This window comes from Lissotriton vulgaris, chromosome 3_1, assembly GCF_964263255.1.
Source record: "Lissotriton vulgaris chromosome 3_1, aLisVul1.2, whole genome shotgun sequence".
Taxonomy (NCBI): Eukaryota; Metazoa; Chordata; class Amphibia; order Caudata; family Salamandridae; genus Lissotriton; species Lissotriton vulgaris.
The window spans coordinates 439,223,912-439,242,879 of NC_141689.1; the positions used below are offsets into that span (position 1 = coordinate 439,223,912).

Here is an 18,968-nt window from a genome sequence, read left to right on the forward strand (position 1 = left end):
TACAGACAATAAGTAACACACACAAATGGGGAACGGTGCTGTCAGGAAACTGTAAGTAATTTATATACATGCCTTGCAGGGGCACCTTAAGGATGCTTTAACTTCAGTGCTCCCAGGCCCCACGCAGCTTTAGCGTGCTCATTAGGAGGTTATGCCTATTTCTTGGTGCATTTCCACAGAGCACTTTGGTATTCCCCCGCAGCCCTACAGGCCTGTATGCTGCCCCAGGTTGTCTCGTTTTAATTGTCTCACCTTGGCTGCCCCTCCCTTTGGCACAACCTCAGTGGGGGAGCCCCCCACTTTACGACACCTCCAGCTTCACATTGGTCACTTACTTCTGGCTCTTTCAGCCCTCATACCGGTCCCTCTCTCATCAAAACAGCCTTTCACGTGAGGATCAGAGCCGCTTGGTAGATTATGGCGGTGCTCCAAGCGCAAAGTGTATGATGTACCTCAGCCAGCTGGGCACTCAGCTGCTCCTCCCGCTGCGCAGTATTTGAACTCCTAAGAAGGCTTCAACTATAGGCGACTCGAGATGACTACTGCAGACGACCGAGTGTACGGGCAGTCCGTGTCTGTAAAGGACGGGTGGTCACCATAGAAGAAGGGGCCGAGGGACTCAAGTCAGCCTGCAACCAGAAACTCTGGTTTTATATCACTTCAACAAAGAATTCATTGGTTCTTCTGCTAATCCTCCAATCATAACAAAGCTCAACCCTGCCACCTGTCAGAAGGAAGCAATTCAAGATACCGACTGCGCACAACAGAAGAATAAATCAGTTTTTAACGTAATTCAGAATTGGCTCTCCTTTGGGGGGCATATTTATTTAATAGGACAGTCTATCACAGAAGCCAGGCTGGCGCTGGCGGCGACCTTCACCGGAGGGGGCAACTTGCCCACCACGTTAATTGGGACTCTGGGGATGTCCTACAAGCCCATCGCCCCAGCACCGACCACAGCCAGCAGCACGACAGCCACGACGGGGAGCAGCAACAACTCTGGTCCTGGAACGCCTGTCCCACAGTTTCCAGTGTGAGTGTGCCTTCACCGTCTGGGTCACTAGGTGGAACCTCTGCTCCTTTTCGACCACACTTCAATGACTTCGGACCACCATCCATGGGGTACATTGCAGGTGATGAAGCCACCTGGGTCTCAGGCCTCCCAGAGCACATACTCTGACCTGCTGTCTGTGATAGAGGAGATGGGCAAAGAAATTAGGCCAACATACGCCGGCAGCAAGAGTGCCATGGAGAGGCTAAAGCGAGGCATCATCCACGGCCGGGCGCTGGTACGTGAGTGTCTGGCTGAGACAGAGCGCAATGCCCCGCCGTAATATCCTCCATTTTGGATGTACTTTTTGGGATTCCCTGATGAATTTTCCCACAATCGGACACCCTGGAATTGGCAGCTTCTTTGTTTTACTTACAGAGCCTTCGCCAGAAACCCTTCTTTAGCCCTTACCTTCCCAATTGGAATTTTATTGTGACAAACCTGTTCTCCTCCACCCAATCTTGTATAACAGTTCACCCAGACCCTGAATCCGTCAGCCCTGCACTGCAGACGACGCAGTGGAACTTCAGGGCTTAAGGGCTGCTTGGTGGGCCGTCCAGTAGCTATCTGCACCCCAGCGCAATGATTAATTGAGTGCAGAGGCGGAAGGCAGGCAGCTCAGATGACAGCACAGGGGCCGTGGCAAGCTGCAGCAGAAGCGAGACCTAAAGGCTATGCCAATGCTTGTTGTGATTAGGACTTATTTTTTGTCATCAGACATTAAGTGTGAGCAAGAGAGGGAAAAACAAAAAATGAAAAGGAGAAAGAGAAAGAGAAAGACAGAAATAAGCAGCACACAGGGAATGCAGGAACCTGCACCACTGAGATAAAGAGGAGGAAGTGTCTGATTCTAAAAGGAACAGCCATGAGATTGATTCAAGACTAGGCAGCCTTGGTATTCGGTGCGCCAGTGTTTAAAAACACTGGCCACTTGTTTCTCAGCAGCGCTTTGGGGACTGACACTCATTCTGCTACAAATTAAGCACTGCTCCGGAGGACGTCGTCACGTCACGTCCTGCTCCCAGAAAGTGCAGTCGGGAGTTTTTAAATATTGTGAGGACTCCCTCTGCTGCTGACTGGCCCATCTGCTGAGTTTTACTCACTTGTTCGTGGTGACCGGGGGGATTTATGGTGCTGCTCGGCCCCGCAGCACGCTGCTGTTTGCACCACTCACTCAGACTGATCTGCCCTGCTCTCAGGTTAAAAGTTTGAATTCCTGCGTTGCGGCGTGTCTGAGGTCACTGTCAGGAATAAAGATAGGCTGACCAGCAGGCGAAACACGGACCAAAACACCAGGGCATTTTGAAGCGCTGGGAGGACGTGAACAAGCTATCCATCCTCATTTAAAAAGTACATTGGTTCCTCTCTTCATGACCGCATATTTGTTCTAAGCACAGAAAATCACAAGCACATGAATTAACTTTGTTTTAGAAAAATCACACACACTGTTAACTTCCCAGAGCTTCATTTGCTTGTTCTAAATCACCAACCCGTTTCTGTTTTGATTACGAACTGCCCGCAATGTTGCTAATTTGACAGCCGAAAACAATGGTCACTTATTTACACAGGTCAGTGCCCTGCCCAGCCGGGCCGCTCGCGATGTGAGCTCAGGAGCTACATGGTCACGCCGCCGCCTGCAGCTCGGGCCGGCCAACATGATGCAGTTAAACACAGTGAGAGGTTGAGGGCTGGTCGTCACCAGTGCAGAGTCAAGCTGCCTTTGCCTGGGAAGAGAAGAGTGCCAAGACGAACTGTCAACACTGTTAGTGAACTCACAGGACCTGGTTTTGTTTTTCACTGTGTGGTAGGTACTGGGTGGGTAGAGGTCTGTGCAACTCGTTAAAAACAGCAGGCGGCTGCACACCACACCCCGGAGGCAGTGTGTATCTATTGATTTAATCACACTGCTTAACAAGCCCTGCCGGAAAAGCGTGCAGCGACCACAGTGGCAGGAGTTGGAGTAAATGCTTTCTTTCAGCAGATGTTTTGTGTAACCGGGTGTCGGCTTTGAGAGTGTAAGGTAAACTTTCCTGGGTTGTAAGTATCTGCGCGCAAAGAAAGAGCAGCTAAAATACTGACTACCGACATATTTATTTCTAATGTGTAGACAGTGAGCTTTCTTATGTGCTGCGCTACTGGCTCAACTGAAGGAGCAGCTTATATTAGCTTTTGTGTCTGGTGCGAAAATATTTACAGATTTTTCAGACACGCTTGCGACTTCATCATTTTGAGTTTAAAGTTGAAATTGAAACACGGAACATCGCCGCCGGCCTGCGTCCAGGAAGTCAGGCAGGCCGGGCGGGACAACCAGAAACAGGAAGTAGGAGGGCGGGAGCCTACCCCGCCTCCCACGGAAGAGCCGCGGCTGTTTGGAGCACCGGAGCAGGCAGGAGCCTACCCTGCGCCCCGGTGCCGAAGGAGGGAGGAAGAGTCCCGCTGCCGGGCCAGGCCCTGCAGCTGCCGATGAGGAGAGCCGCCGCACCAAGGAAGCCGGTGAGTGGGGCTTCGCCTTGTTGCTGAGCTGCGAGGGCGGGGGGCTGTGTATTTGTGTGAGCGTGCGTGTGTGTATGTGTCTTGGAGTCTGTGTGTATGCGCGTGTGTGTGTGACTGTGGGGGGGGAGGGGGTGTGTGTGTAGGTGCGAGGGGGGGGGTGTGCCTGTGTATGCGTGTGGCTGTGTATGCGTGTGGCTGTGCGCATGCGTGAATGTGGGTGCGCGTGCACGCTGCTAAATCCAGCCGGAGAGAAGCGCGTGGCACTTTCTTGTCTTCATTCCCCGAGTCAGCTAGCTATAGTGCTCCACCTGGACCGCATCCTTTGGATGCGTATTCCAGGCTCGACCTAAAAAGGAAATACACTGATTATCTTACTGTAGCCTTTATTACTCTGATTAGCATTTTTAGTAGCAATATTTATATATAAGTGATAAACTACCCCTTGCCGAACATTATAAGGATATCGCAAGTCACCGAGGCATTCTATGACCATATAGAGGAACGAGGTTGACAGCTGAGTTCCTTTATAAGGTTATGGAACTCCAAAACGTATCATGTTCGCAGGGGATACTTTATCGCTTATAATGTATGGTCACACAATCACCATTCCCACAAAGCACTTAAACCCTTGGTGCATGGCTCTTTCAAATGAAAGAGTGAGAATGTTTGCAAACATGAAGAATAAAAATAAATCCCCCAGTGCAAAATTATACACATCAAAAACCTGTTAGATATTTGTTGGAAACAGATATTAGAAACACTTCCATGCAAGTCAGTTTAAAAATAAAGCTGAAAAATAAGCTGCAGTAGCTCAGAATGTGTGGAAACATGCAGTAAGATTCTAGCATTTCTCTAAGGAGTGAAACAAATAAACATATTCTCTCCACTTGCCAATGCAAGCTATTAAAATAGAGCAGAAGAAAGAAAAGCAGTGTTACGTTTTCGTTGCTTTCAGCAGCTGCTTCGATTATGCTCTGTGACCTGACCTGCTTTTCACCTCAGCTGCGGACTCTGTGGTCACCAATTATAAAGAAATTATAGACTGCTGTTTATACAAGGATTACAGAATACCATGTATTATATAGAGGTTTCCCCTCCTGGCAGACTCCTTGGACCCTGAAACACAAACATTAGTGTATGAGTAGCTCTTAAATACTCTTGCATTAATCATGAATTTCAGGAGTAAGTGATGATTTAGTCACAACAACGTCTTTGTGATTAGGGTCCTGTGGGCCTGATTCACAAAGACACTTACGTGTAGTAAAGTTACAAGTGCAGAGTCTCCACACTCGTTGCAGAGATTCCTCACTCAGGAGGAATCTTTGCACTTGGGCGGAATCTCAGCACTAAGAACTGCAGCGCAAGATTCTTCTCAGCACTGAGAGCTGCAGTGCGAGATTCTTCTCAGCACTGAGAGCTGCAGTGCGAGATTCTTCGCAGCACTGAGAGCTGCAGCGCAAGATTCTTCGCAGCACTGAGAGCTGCAGCGCAAGATTCTTCTCAGCATTGAGAGCTGCAGTGTGAGATTCTTCTCAGCACTGAGAGCTGCAGTGCGAGATTCTTCTCAGCACTGAGAGCTGCAGTGCGAGATTCTTCTCAGCACTGAGAGTTGCAGTGCGAGATTCTTCTCAGCACTGAGAGCTGCAGTGCGAGATTCTTCTCAGCACTGAGAGCTGCAGTGCGAGATTCTTCTCAGCACTGAGAGCTGCAGTGCGAGATTCTTCTCAGCACTGAGAGTTGCAGTGCGAGATTCTTCTCAGCACTGAGAGCTGCAGTGCGATATTCTTCTCAGCACTGAGAGCTGCAGTGCAAGATTCTTCGCAGCACTGAGAGCTGCAGCGCAAGATTCTTCTCAGCATTGAGAGCTGCAGTGCGAGATTCTTCTCAGCACTGAGAGCTGCAGTGCGAGATTCTTCTCAGCACTGAGAGCTGCAGTGCAAGATTCTTCTCAGCACTGAGAGTTGCAGTGCAAGATTCTTCTCAGCATTGAGAGCTGCATTGCGAGATTCTTCTCAGCACTGAGAGTTGCAGTGCAAGATTCTTCCGCGAGTGCGGAGATGCCACACTCGTAACTTTATTACACAACCTTTGTGAATCGGGCCCTAAGTGATCAGAACAACACTTCCTTCACTTCAGGCACTGCGTTAAATATTAGCTGTCAAGTTTCCAAGGTCCATGCGTGACTAGTAGGTCCAGTCCTGTTGTTTTTCTTAGAATTCTGGGACTTGTAGTCCTGTCTTTACACTGAGCTAGATATTATTTCAAGCCCCAGAATTCTAAGAAAAAAACAGGTCTGGACTAACTAGGAAACTTGGCAGCCATGCTAACCTGGAAAAACAATATATTTTTTTTGTAAAACAGTACCGAGCCTTTTCTATACATGATAGGGTTTCTTTTGTTGCATGGTATGCAGTCTTTTCAATGGTGGATAGGACTTGCTTTTGAGCTGAAGTGTTTGTTTCTCTCAGTGATTCAGCATACACACTGTTGTCGGTGGAACACAAGGCCACGTTATACATTGCACTGCAGGAAAAGGCCTCTTAGTCTCACTATGCGCACCCCGCCTCACAATACACCGCAGGAAGAATGTGGGTCAACTAATAATATTGTACATCTAGAGTCCCACCTAATGAGATGCTGAGTTGCAAAACTCTTGTCCTGTTGCTCCTAGTCTATTTGACCACCTCCTGCAAGTGTTACAATTAAAGATGATCCAGATGTTTGTGAGCTTGTGAAGACAATATATTTCTTAGCAGGTGAAAAAATCAAGCAACAGACATACAAGTGACAACAGCTCAGCCCAACACCTCCTTCACCAATGTCTCATTCCTTTCCCTTCAACTGACCTCCAATTCAAAAGCACACACACACACACACAATACATTACATATAATTCCTCCATTTCACATGACACTGCTTCTCAGAGGGCTTCATAGCATTCCATCACACCAGTCTGTGACACATTCACCACCCACATCCATCCTAACATCACCAATGGACCAACGGTAAAGCAGGCATTCCAGAAGGTCGACAATGATTATCTAAACCCTTCAAAGAGGTCACTACCAAAACTGGTAATATCAGATAGTCCAACCCGTTAGTCCTTAACATTGTTAGAGCTGCCCACTGAAAAAGGAACATTTAAGCTGTCAGGCCAACACTGAAACCATTCTGTAGTAATTATAAAGCCCATCTGAACTCAGTAAGTCAATAAGCTTAGAGAGGGGTCTCTTAGAGGCACGGCTAAAAGGAACAACTACCGCAAAAAGGTCCGAGTCTCACTTCACCTTCGATGCACGCATTGAACAGGCGCTCTTCACCAATGCCTCCCGTGCACCACGACACGCTTCCAGCGCGTCCGAGTCTCACTTCTCCTCAGTATGTCTAAGATCACAGGGCACACCTTCCGAGGGTCTCAAGCTGCCACAACACACGCCCACCGCGTCACTAGAAACTTTTCCAGAAACTTTTATGTTCCTGTGTTCCCAAACAGGGAGCCAGCTCACCTCGGGCCCTTGGGGTAACAAGACACAGCATAAAGCACAGTCTTCTTCAAGCAGGGGGACCCAGCACACAAAGCACAGTCCCAACAGCCTCTTCCTTTGTTAAAACAGCAAACTGCAGACCAGCCCCAGATCACGAAGCAAGGGTTGGTGTTTCCCAGCAGTCTTTTCAGTTGTTCCTTCCTTAGCAGAGGTTCCTCTTGACCACGAAATAGGTCCAAGCCTTTTCAGTCTCAATCCATTTCTATTCCATTCCAACGCTCAGGGGTCTCGGCTCTCATAGTTATACCCCTAAATGTCTTTGAAGTTCATTGTGCTCAGGGGTACCTGACCCCTGCCTAAATCAGTTCTGGGTGTCTCCCTCCCAGTGTCATTTTACTCCCTTTGATACTGGGAGTCTGGATCCTTAATCACTCAGCAGGAGATGGGTCAATTGTTTTATAGCAGCAACCAAGGCCTCTTCACCTCCCGGGGGTTCTCCTGACCTACTCTCCAGATGCAGGTGAGCCTGGTGCTATCTCATCCCCTCCCTGGGTCAAGACCTCCCCCAGCTCCTCTCACATCTCACATCCAGATAGCTAATCTACATTCCGCAGAGACACACAGAAATGCATATAGCATAAAATTCAGCCACTTTCTAAAAGAGTGGTTTCTGAACATACAGTGACAAAACCACTTTCATAGAAATATGTGCTGTGACACTGATCACATACATACTACACTTCACCTCTCAATTTTAAACTTACAGGTAACAAGGCTAACAAAACACAATACCCAGCTTCCCCCATTCTGTCCTATGGGCCGGATGGCCTTTCATCAGTGAAAAACTAAATGGAGTGTTTTTCACTGTTAAGACATAGCACACACCTCAGTATATGCCCTGCCTTTTACTTACACTGCACTCTGCCCAGGGGTTACCCGGGACCTTCCACAGGGGTGCCCACTGTGCATGCAAAACGGAAAGTAAGGCCTGACAACTCATTGCACTTGTCAAGACAACATGCTAACTTAGCAAATTGCACGCAGGCCCTACACAGCAGGCCTGAGTCCCCATCTTAGCACACCTTTGCATTACTAGCCCTGGCACACATAGTGCACATCACTAGGGACTTTACTAGTAAGGCAAACATACCAATCATGACCAACCAATTACCATTACACTTTACACAGGGAACACTTGTACTTTGACTCTGATCAGCAGTGGCAAAGTACCCAAAGCTTCTAAAAGCAAAGTAGGTAGTGGCAAAAAATGTGGGTAATCATGCCAAGGATATGCCAGGTCTACCAATATCCCAGACACTACTGTCAACACTGAGGGGAGCGCAAATTGTGGAATGCATGTACCATGATACAAAGGAGCAAACTTTTCTGGGCCAGACCCTTCTCCCTACCCAAATTGATTTTCATGACCCCCTTTACCATTTATCATACGTTCCTAATGTTCCAATGATTACACTACATTCCCCCAGAGTCAGAGAGTACTGCCTGAGCTGGAGAGTACAGCCCGGTGGTGGAAAGTATGGCTTGAGCCTGAGATTCCGGCCTGACTTCGGGTGAAAACATACGACTCGTAAAAGACCTCTGTGAATACCAACAGTCATGATGTTTGACTTTTGTTTCAAAGTGCCTTTGTGACCACCATGTGGAAAATATTTTGAGACATGAGTAAAATGTTTTGTGAAAGAAACTCTGTTTTATTTTCTAACCAACAAAAGTTTTTTTGTGCTAGGAATGCTCTTTTCCCAGCTTTCAGAAACAGTCAAGAGTTGTGTTGTTTTCACCACAGTTTTTGCAATTTTGCAAATGGTGATCAATGTGTGCTATTTCGTAGTTTTCACCTTCTTGCAGTTTGTGAGGGAAACAGGTGTAAACCCCCTGGGCGATCCCAGAATGCTATTAATTTCTGAATTCTGAAGTAGACAAAATTCTGATTTAATCAAAAGGTCATTTGTGTAGTTTGTTCATGGTCTCCAAAATAAATTTGTTGTTGAAATAAAAAAAAAGGTGACAATGATTTCTTCTGCAGCTTTTTGCAAATGGACAATCTACAGAAGTAATACAGTAACATCCTTTGGATGATTCTAGCCACAGAGATACATAGCCCTGGATGTACTTACACTTTGTGCCACATTTGGATCACTTTTGCCACACAAATCTTGCACAAAGTGCTGTAGTGGCATTTACTTTCCAATACAAAACAGGACTTGATTAAAAAAGTTGGCCAAGGTAACGCAGAGTAGCGATATGCACTACTTTGCGTCAAGGGGGTGGTCCATGGGTTTGATGCAAATCACTGTCTAACAGTTATAGACAGGAATTTTGTGACACAAATGTACTCCTCCTATAGGCAGTGTTAACATGGAAGAATTAATTTTATGTATCCATACCTTTCAAACTTTGCAGTATACAGCATACAGACAAAGTGGTAAACGTGTCAAAGCATAGGCAAGGGAAGACCTAGCCTGGAAATGTGGGCTGGGCTCTTCCTATTGGTGCAGGGACAAGACTGATTTGCATATGGATGGGTCCAAACTGAGGTGGCATGGTATGCAAAAGGACAATGGGTTGGAATGCCACTCGGGGAGTTTGCCAGTGGTTAGAAGTTTTGTAAGTATTCCTCTCATCATCTCTTGTGTATTAGATGTAATTTCCTATGTGGCAAAAGTATGCCCAGTTGCTGGTCTTGTGATCACTGTACCACTGAAACCAAGCTAAATCTGAGTGATGAGCCCTAACCACGGTGAAATTGGTTTTAGGTTGCTTGGGCTCCAGTTCAGGGTGGAAGTGGCCTGGCAGTTCGAGCTAGACAGTTCCTACTGGAGCAGGGTCAAGACTGGGTTTGTATGTGGCTGGGTCTAAACTATGGTGGCCAAAAGAGCAATGGGTTGAAATGCTTTCAGTCGAATGTCAGTGGTTAGACTTATTGCAAGCACTCCTCCATCACCTCTTGTGTGTTTGATGTAGGGTCCTAAGTGGCAAGGGTATACCCAGATATGAGCCCTTTGCTCCTGTGCAACTAGAACTGGGCTACAACTAACTGACAAGCCCAATCAGGGTGAACCCAGTCTTGGGTTGACCGTGTTCTAGTGCACAGCGGACCTGGACTGGCAGTTTGGGCTGGGTCAGTTCCTATAAGAGCACGGTCAAGACTAACTAGTATATCGCTAGGTCAAAATGAGATAGCAATAGTGGGCAAAGGAACAATGGGTTGGAATGCTACTCCAAGCAATTGGCAGTGGTTTGACTTATTGTACACATTCTACCATTCACCTCATGTGTGTTTCATGTAAAGCCTAAAGTCTCCACCAGTGTAGGAGAGAAAAGCAGCACCATATCTTAATAAAAATGACACTGTTTTTCTCTCACTTTGATGTAATGCAGTGCAGCAATTGTGTTTCATGTGCTCTGTTGCATCACATTTTAGTAAATTTCCCCATAGGGTTTTTTCCATTGTTCTAAAACACATCACCCAGAGCCACCAACCAAGCTGTGGCTTGTAATGATCTTTCTTTGCAATTCGACTATGCAAAAATTCACAAGGTAAAACCTAATGAATACAAAATAGATATGACGGAAATCTAGGCATTTTTTAAATGTGCACAAGATTCTGAGCTTAGAAATTGGAGTTATTTGCATTAGATTGAATTTGAGATTACCAATAATATATGGTGAATTTAAGAGAATTTTACTAAACATGTTTTTGTGCAAATAGACTTAAATTTGGAAGCCAAAGATGTAGAGAAATTCAATAGATAATACATATAATCTATAATTCTTTGTTCAGAAAAATCTCCTGACTCCTGAAGTGTGGCTCAATGGTTAGAGTGGCAGGCTTGATGCAGAGCTCTGGCCCGGGACCAGGGTTCGATTCCCACCTCAGTGGGTCTCAGGCTCAAAAATAAAATTCCTCTGACCTGATATTCTCGCCTCAGTGCCTATTCCAATCATGGGTCCCACGCTGCAACTCTGGGCAATAGCTTGCTTAATCTCCACAACGGCCCCAACAGCGCTAGGATGCCTGGCTTCACCCTGGGGGTGCCCAGGAGTGGACACTTCACAGGGAAAGCCAGGAAGGGTTCCACAGCGGTATGAGTAATAGCGCCACGAAACTTCATGGTAGCTGTGCGCTCTACAAATACTTTACATTTACATTTACATTTACATAAACAAAAGCTACTCCACAAATGTGAGTTGGCACATCGCACTGGACATTAAGGACCAAAAGGCTCACCAAGCCAATATCAAGATATGGGGATTGGTCAGTATAAAGAATAACCTACCAAACCCAGATATTTGTGATATCTTGAAACTCAGGAGAGTTGACAGCGTTATGGCTCACATGTATCTCATTCCCTAAAATGCCATACAAATGTCAAACTTTGGTTAAAATCACAGATGTTCCTGATATTTCTTAGAGGAAAAGTTTTGGTAAGTAGTTCCACATTTCTCTAGTAAAAACTACTGAACAACTATTGGTGGGATTTTTGTCATTGAATTTTAATTGTTCTGGGGATGAGGGTAGTTGCAGTATTTGGTTAAGTGTACTGACTGACAACAATGGAGACCAACCAAGCCCAGACTTTTTTTTTAAAACGAGGCACCTAAGGGAGTCCAGAGTGGTGTTGCTTGCATGTAGCTAACTAATTTTCATTACCCCTAGTGCCCAGCAAACATCAAACTTTGTCCAACAATCAAAGATCCTCGACTCAAGGCTCTCAATGACCAAGCAAGTCAACGCCATCTCCTCCTCTTGCTTCAACACCCTCCGCATGCTCCGCAAGATCTACAGATGGATCCCGACAGAAACAAGAACGTCAGTCACCCAGGCCCTCGTCAGCAGCAGACTCGACTACGGAAATGCCCTCTATGCACGAGCCTCGACCAAGTCAATCAATTGACTACAAAGCATCCAAAACGCCTCAGCATGAATGATCCTCGATGTACCATGACACGGCCACATCACCCCCCACCTGAGAAACCTGCACTGGCTCCCCGTCAACAAGAGGATATCCTTAAAGCTCCTCATCCACGCACACAAGGCACTCCACAAGACCAGACCAGCATACCTCAACAGACGGCTCTCCTTCTACACCCCTAACCGCCAGCTCCGCTCCGCCGACCTCTCACTCGCCACCGTCCCCCGCATCCGAAGAACAACCACTGGCGGGAGATCCTTCTCCCACCTCGCTGCCAAGACATGGAACACCCTCCCACTGAGCCTACGACAGACCCAAGACCTGCTGACCTTCTGGAGAATACTAAAGACCTGGCTGTTCGATCAGTAGCGCCCCCCACACCCCATTCCCCTAGCGCCTTGAGACCCTGGCCGGGTATGTAGAGTGCTTAAGAAATGACTGACTGATTGATTGATTGATTAACATTACAGTGAGCGAAAGTTCCAGAATCAGGGAGGATGAATGAAAGTCCTATTGCTGAATGATTCCAATTCCTCCCAATGAATATGGTATCCGACTTGTGTAGGTGGGAGAATTACACCCAGACAGGAAATTTGCAAAACACATCGCTTTTCCATTTACATGTACTTTGCATAAATTGCAACATTTTACTGGAAATGAGAAAGACACAAGATTTACTCTAGTAACTAAGCACTTTGGTAAACAGTCAAAGTATCAAGGGTGCAGTGCATTAAGCTTGTCAGAGCCAAAAGAATTGTCATGAGATTGGTCTTGTTCAATGCCAGTACCTTTATCATATAAGAAACAATAGAACCGTTATGAGGCTCATCTTGTTCTGATGTCCTACAGAAGTGATTAAAGCACCTCAACTTGACACTGATCAAAAACAAAGGTTCACATAGGATACGAAAATAACACAGTGGAGCCCGAAGAAACAGCTGTTACAGCATAACTTTGAGGGTGTGACAGAATCCTAGCACTTAGGTACCGGGGACAGTACAGGAGTCCAACAGGAATCCCACTTTCCAAACACATGATATCTAACTCTCCCTAGGTGTCTAAAGACTGCACTATAGGAGGTCGAATAATTCCAAGGATGCATGGAAAGTCATTAAGGTGACACTTCAGAAGGAATTTCAAGAAGTGCCACAAACAGAAAACTTCTGGGAGGATGTCCTCAATGTCTGACTTGAGGATAATCTCGATTGGGGAGCCAAGAACACTGGTGGAGAGCAGAGTGCAAGCAGAGACTTCCTCTTATCAGCATAGAAGGAAGTCAAGTACTTCACCATGCTGTGGGTGTGACTTTTATAGACTGAAGATGCTGAATAACTGCAGTTGTACCTTGAATATTGGGATATCAAATCCAGAATTCCATTGCAGCCTGCCACTCAGATGGGTTGTATGGTCATGATTATCAGGGTGCCTACATGGGGACAAGATGGACTGTGCTGGTGACTGGGGTTAACAACTGGGTACCACACATGTGACAGCTTCAATCCTTGGCGTCATGAATTCAGTCAGTTAGTGTGGATGACATCCTGAGGGGAAACGTCCTTCATACCAAAGCCAGAATCTCGCTGTGCCTTTAAAGTGCCATCAAAAGAACGAATGCTTTTTTAATATGCATTTGTTCAGCACGCAGGTCATTATAATGACTTGCTTTAGGGGGCACATTGGGGGAATGGTGTTGGATTTCAAGTCCAGCACCTTCCCTACTGTTGGGCATACTGGAGGTGGAACAGTAAATTAACCTATTCCACAGCTTTCCAAACTTGTCATGTTGGTGACACACTTTTTAAACATTCCTGCTTTAGTGTCATGGTAATGCGAGTGAGCGTAGCGAGCGTGCTTGAACCACCAGGTGCCCCCCCCCAAACCAGGTAGTTTTGTTATAGGTAATTTTGAAGTCTCCACAGTACGATTTGGTCCATTTTCTGTTGCAGCTACTATGCCTACTCACACAAGTGAGGTACAATTTTGATTGAGAGACCTGGGGAAAGGCTGGGTGGTCAGAAATTTGTGTCTACCCAGTAAAGCTACAACTTCCCCACGCCTCCACGTAGCACCTGTGAGCTGTGCTGGACTCCTCCCCTCCACGAGGTTGTTTACTGATGGTGGCGGACACAGAGAGCCGGTAGCTGCTTTAAACTGGCGTTTTGCTTCCTCGTTTCGTTTGGAGCCGACGGCGAGTATGGTTGCAGTAATGTCGGAGTGCTGCTACTCTCCGTGTTGAGCTTTCTGAGACGCCGAGCACATACAAGTCTGAAAACTTGAGCATTTTCCGGCGTACATGGCGTACATGGATTGCATTGTGGACGGAGCGCTGTTACTCTCCGTGTCAGGATTTCTGAAGGGCTTTTGAGGCTCCAAGCACAAACAGGTCCAAAGCTCGAGCATCTTCCTGCCTGCATAGTTGAAGGTTTCTGCCGAGGCAACGGAGACTGTCTAGAGGGGGACCTGACAGCCGAAGTACTGAAGTAGGTGGTTGCACACTCTGTTAACGACCAGCTGGAAACTTTGATTTCTTTGTTTCAGTGCGCTTTTTTTCCTTTTATCACAAGAAAAAAAAACGAATAGCTTGGAGAAAAACGCACCTGGATATTTTCTATATATTTTCTGCATATTCTGGAAGTGGTAACAACTGGCTCGGACATACAAAACAGTAAGCCTCTATTCACTTTCTTTTTTTCTTTGTGATTTGTGATTGGTCGTGTGAGGTACTGCTGTGCTGCAGTCTGTAGTGCTGGGTTGAACTAATTGAGGAAGCAAAGGGGTTTTCTTTCCGCTCCTATCTGTTGATAGGATAGTAATTCAAAGACTAACCAAAGACTAACCAAAAACTCAGTTTTCTATCACCATTGAAAACCATTAGTGTAAGCACAATGGGGAAACTACTTAATGCTCGTCTTAAAGCTAAACAACGGCGACAGCAGGCAAAGGAGGCAGCAGCTAAACTAACAGAAGGTTCCTTGAAGGATGATGACTCTGTACACTCATCTGAAAACTCTGAGGCTGAGGACTTGCTTACAGACAGTCTGGTGCAGACGCAAATGGGAGATAATTTGACTGAAACTCGCCTCGATGATTTACCCCACGCCCTTGAGTCATCTCATCCACCCTTGCCGCCTCTGCCTCCTCTTTCTTTGGCTAAGCAATTTCCCCTGTTTACAAAAAAAGTCTCACCTCTCTCACCTAATTTGGTCCCCTCAAAGAATTCACTGAATTTGGGCTCAGTACAAAATCAATCGAATGGTACAATTAGCACAAATGATCCGAGTACAGTTGTTACTCCTTCAAAACTGGTACCACTTACTAATTCCTTACGTGACTCAAAGCAGACAATGGATATTCCCAATGACCAAAAGAAAGATTTATTAAGTGCAGCAGTGGCGCCACCTCAAATCACCGACAAGGAGGTAGGTGGGGGAGTGGCAGACCCCCTTGGGCCTCTGTTAGAGATGAACACGGAAACAGAGGGAGAGATGCGGATGTCCGTGAAAGATATGCTCAACCTGATTCTGGATGAAGTCAGAAAGATAAAAAGGTCACGAAATGTAGAACTTTCGACGATCCACCAGAGATTGGATAAAATGGACAAAATTGAGGAATTAGTGTCTACTTTTCCAGCCCGCTTAGTGGAAGTAGAAGAGCGGATTTCAACTTTGGAGGATCAAATGGTCGAAGTTAAAAAAGACTCTAAAGTGACTATAAAAACTACAAAGGCTCTTGAATCAAAACTAGATGAGTTGGAAAACTATAATAGGAGGTCCAATCTTCGTATCGTAGGAGTCCCTGAGGGAATTGAGGGATCAGACACACTGGCATGGGTGACCTCTTTTCTCCAACAGGGGGTGATTCCGGAATATAAAGGAGACCTCACTATCACAAGAGCCCATCGGGTTCCTCTTCGACCATTTCCGAACTCTACCCTTCCGCGCACTATTATACTAAATTTTGCAGATGTAAGGGTAAAGGAACAAATATTGTCCAGGGCAATTAAACAAAGACAATTTCCTGTAAATGCCACGGTGAAATGCCGAATTTTCTCAGATATGTCAGCTATTGCGGCCAGACGTAGGAAAGAATTTGTAAAGATGCTTCAGTTATTTAAGGCTCAAGGTGCTCAGGCGATGATAGCACAACAATCTAAACTTAGAGTTTTGATTAAAGGTAAATTCTATCTGCTATCCAATATCGAGGAAGCACAGGATCTTCTTCAAGAGATACAAAATGTATAATGGTAATAGACCGGATTAATTATTACTATTATTATTTTTTTCTAATCATTGTAATATTTAGAAGAATTTACTTATCAGCGTATCTCATCGCCATCATGCTTATTGTTTTTGGTTTTGGGAGGGGAGGGAGGAGCACGGGTCTAGGGGTCAGGGGGTGTTTCAACACTCCACCCCAAGGTTAAGGGAAGGGTGGCTGTGGCAAGCGTGGGGGAAGAGGATAGAGTTAGCAGGGTGTCACAGGCTGAGGGGGGGAGGGTGTAAAATTAAAAATGTGTTCTTGGTGGAGATTCTTTTGTTAGTTTGTATATGGTTGTTGATTAATATGCGTTTCAATCAAAGATCAGATGGTTCTAAGCAGCCTGGGGAAATAAGGGGTGAGAATTACGTTATGTGTCCTATATGTCTGTACTATGTCTAAACATGGTTTGAAAATGATTTCTTTTAATGTCAATGGCCTCAATAATAATAATAAAATGCGGGCAATAGAGTCATGGCTTTTGACAGAGAACCCTGCAGTTATTATGATACAAGAAACTCATATCGCAATCTCTAAAGCAGATACATTTTCTATGCTTAAAGGTTAGGCTGCCTATCGAGGGTTCTCCTTTTTTTTGGAGTCACAGCGGGGGGTTGCACTCTTTCTCAATAAGAAACTAGAGGCAGAAATAATCCATACTGAAGCAGATAAACAGGGTCGTTGGTGTTGGGCTAAATGTAAAATCAAGAACAGACTTTCACCCATTACTTTTGTGAGTTTTTATGCTCCCATTAATGATAGCCCTGCAATATATGAAGAAATGTTTCAGTCTCTTCTTTTGGTCGACGGAGATCTGGTTATTGGAGGGGATTTTAATATATTGATGAAGCCACAACTTGATTCAACCCTCGGCGGGAAAAAGCAGTCTAAACCCAAATCTTATAAGACTATTTTGAATATTATTAGGACTTTTGATCTAGCTGAATGTTGGCGGGTAATACACCCTCATAAAAGGGAGTATACGTGTTGGTCGGGGAGACACAAGTCATTTTCTCGTATAGATTTCTTTTTAATTTCCTCAATACTTCATAGTCGGGACCATAAGTTTCTACATAATTGTTTCTCCGATCATGCGATGCTTGTCTTTGAAATTGTGCTAGATGAAAGGATTAATGCTGTGAAACGTTGGGTCTTTAACAAATCCTATTTGTATGATGAACCTTGGGTTATGACTGTTCAGGCTGAGATCAAGGAATTTTTAAAACTAAATATAGGGACAGCCCCCGTTCATATTATATGGGACACTTTGAAAGCGTTTATTCGGGGCATCATTATAAGTAGGGATGCTAGGGAAGCAGCTATATTTCGAGATACAAAAAATCAACTACAGCAAAAAATACAGGCTTTAGTTCATCAAAAGTATTATAATCTCTCTGCTGAGTTACAAAATGTATTAGGCGCTGCAAAATGTGAACTGAGCGCTCACTACTTTTTAAGAAGTGAGGAAATCTTATGTAGGCAAGCTCAAAACATTTATGAGCACAGCAATTTCACCGGAAAATTCTTGGCATGGCAAGTAAAAGAACAAGCCGCAGCTAACCTGATTCGATCTTTAAAATCCCCAATCACCGGAGTAGATACCTCAGATCAGGCTGAAATAGGGGCAATTATGTGATCCGATTACGAGAACATCTATTCTTCCTCACACATTATGGATCAAGCCAGTTTAAATGAGTTTCTAGATAAATATCCCCTTCCTTCTGTTTCCAGTATGGATCAAGAAGTTATGGCGTCTTTTTTTCTATTAACGAATTGGAGTTGGTAGTTAAAAATCTCCCACACGGTAAGGCTTGCGGCCCAGATGGACTTCCGGCCGAATTTTTTATTACATTTTTTGGCTGTCTTTCTGAAGTACTTCTCTTATTAGTAAATTCGATGCTTCAGGGGGGATTGATCCCGACATCCTTTTATGATGGTACAGTGGTCAGTTTTATGAAAAAAGGAAAAGAAGCAAAAGACCCAAACTCTTATAGGCCCATAACCTTATTAAACTCAGACTATAAAATCATTACAAAATTGCTTTTTATCCGTTTTAATAAGGTTGTGTCACAGTTAATTCATACAGACCAGAATGGATTCATCACTGGCTGTCAACTGCTCACTAACACACATTATTTAGTAGAGGCATTAGATTTTTTTGAAACACGTAAGGTATCGGCTTTAGTTCTTCTTTTAGACGCAGAAAAAGCTTTTGATTTAGTAGTTTGGGACACTCTTTTTTCATTTTATATCGATTTGGTATTCCTTCTCAAGTTATTGCTTTAATTAAAAATCTGTACCAGGGAGCAAAAGCCCATATTCTAATCAATAAATCAATGGTAGGGTCGATCCCAGCTCAAAGAGGAACGAGGCAAGGTTGTCCTCTTTCTCCCACTCTTTTCGCTTTCTTTATTGAGCCTTTAGCCTCTGCAATAAGAAAAAGAAAAGATATTGCTCCGCCGATAGATGGTATGGATAAGATCAAACTGTATGCAGATGATATTATGCTTTTGTTGAAATCTGAGATGCAGTCGCAAGAACAAGCTTTCTCTATTTTTTCACAATTTGGAGCTTTCGGGGGGTATCGTATCAATAAAAGGAAAACTGAGATCATAATTTGCGGTAATAAAAACCCGGAGTTGCATACAGATATTCAAAGATGCATAAACAATAAACCTAAAAGATATCTAGGGGTATATTTTACATTTTATATTTTACATCTTCAGTACATGATCTATATACGCTGAA

At 44.9% G+C, this 18,968-nt stretch overlaps 1 pseudogene; it reads left to right on the plus strand.

Moving 5' to 3' along the window:
* Positions 1-589: 589 nt before the first annotated feature.
* Positions 590-1,334, plus strand: LOC147726605 (cyclin-dependent kinase 2-associated protein 2 pseudogene; annotated as a pseudogene).
* The last annotated feature ends 17,634 nt before the right edge of the window (positions 1,335-18,968 follow it).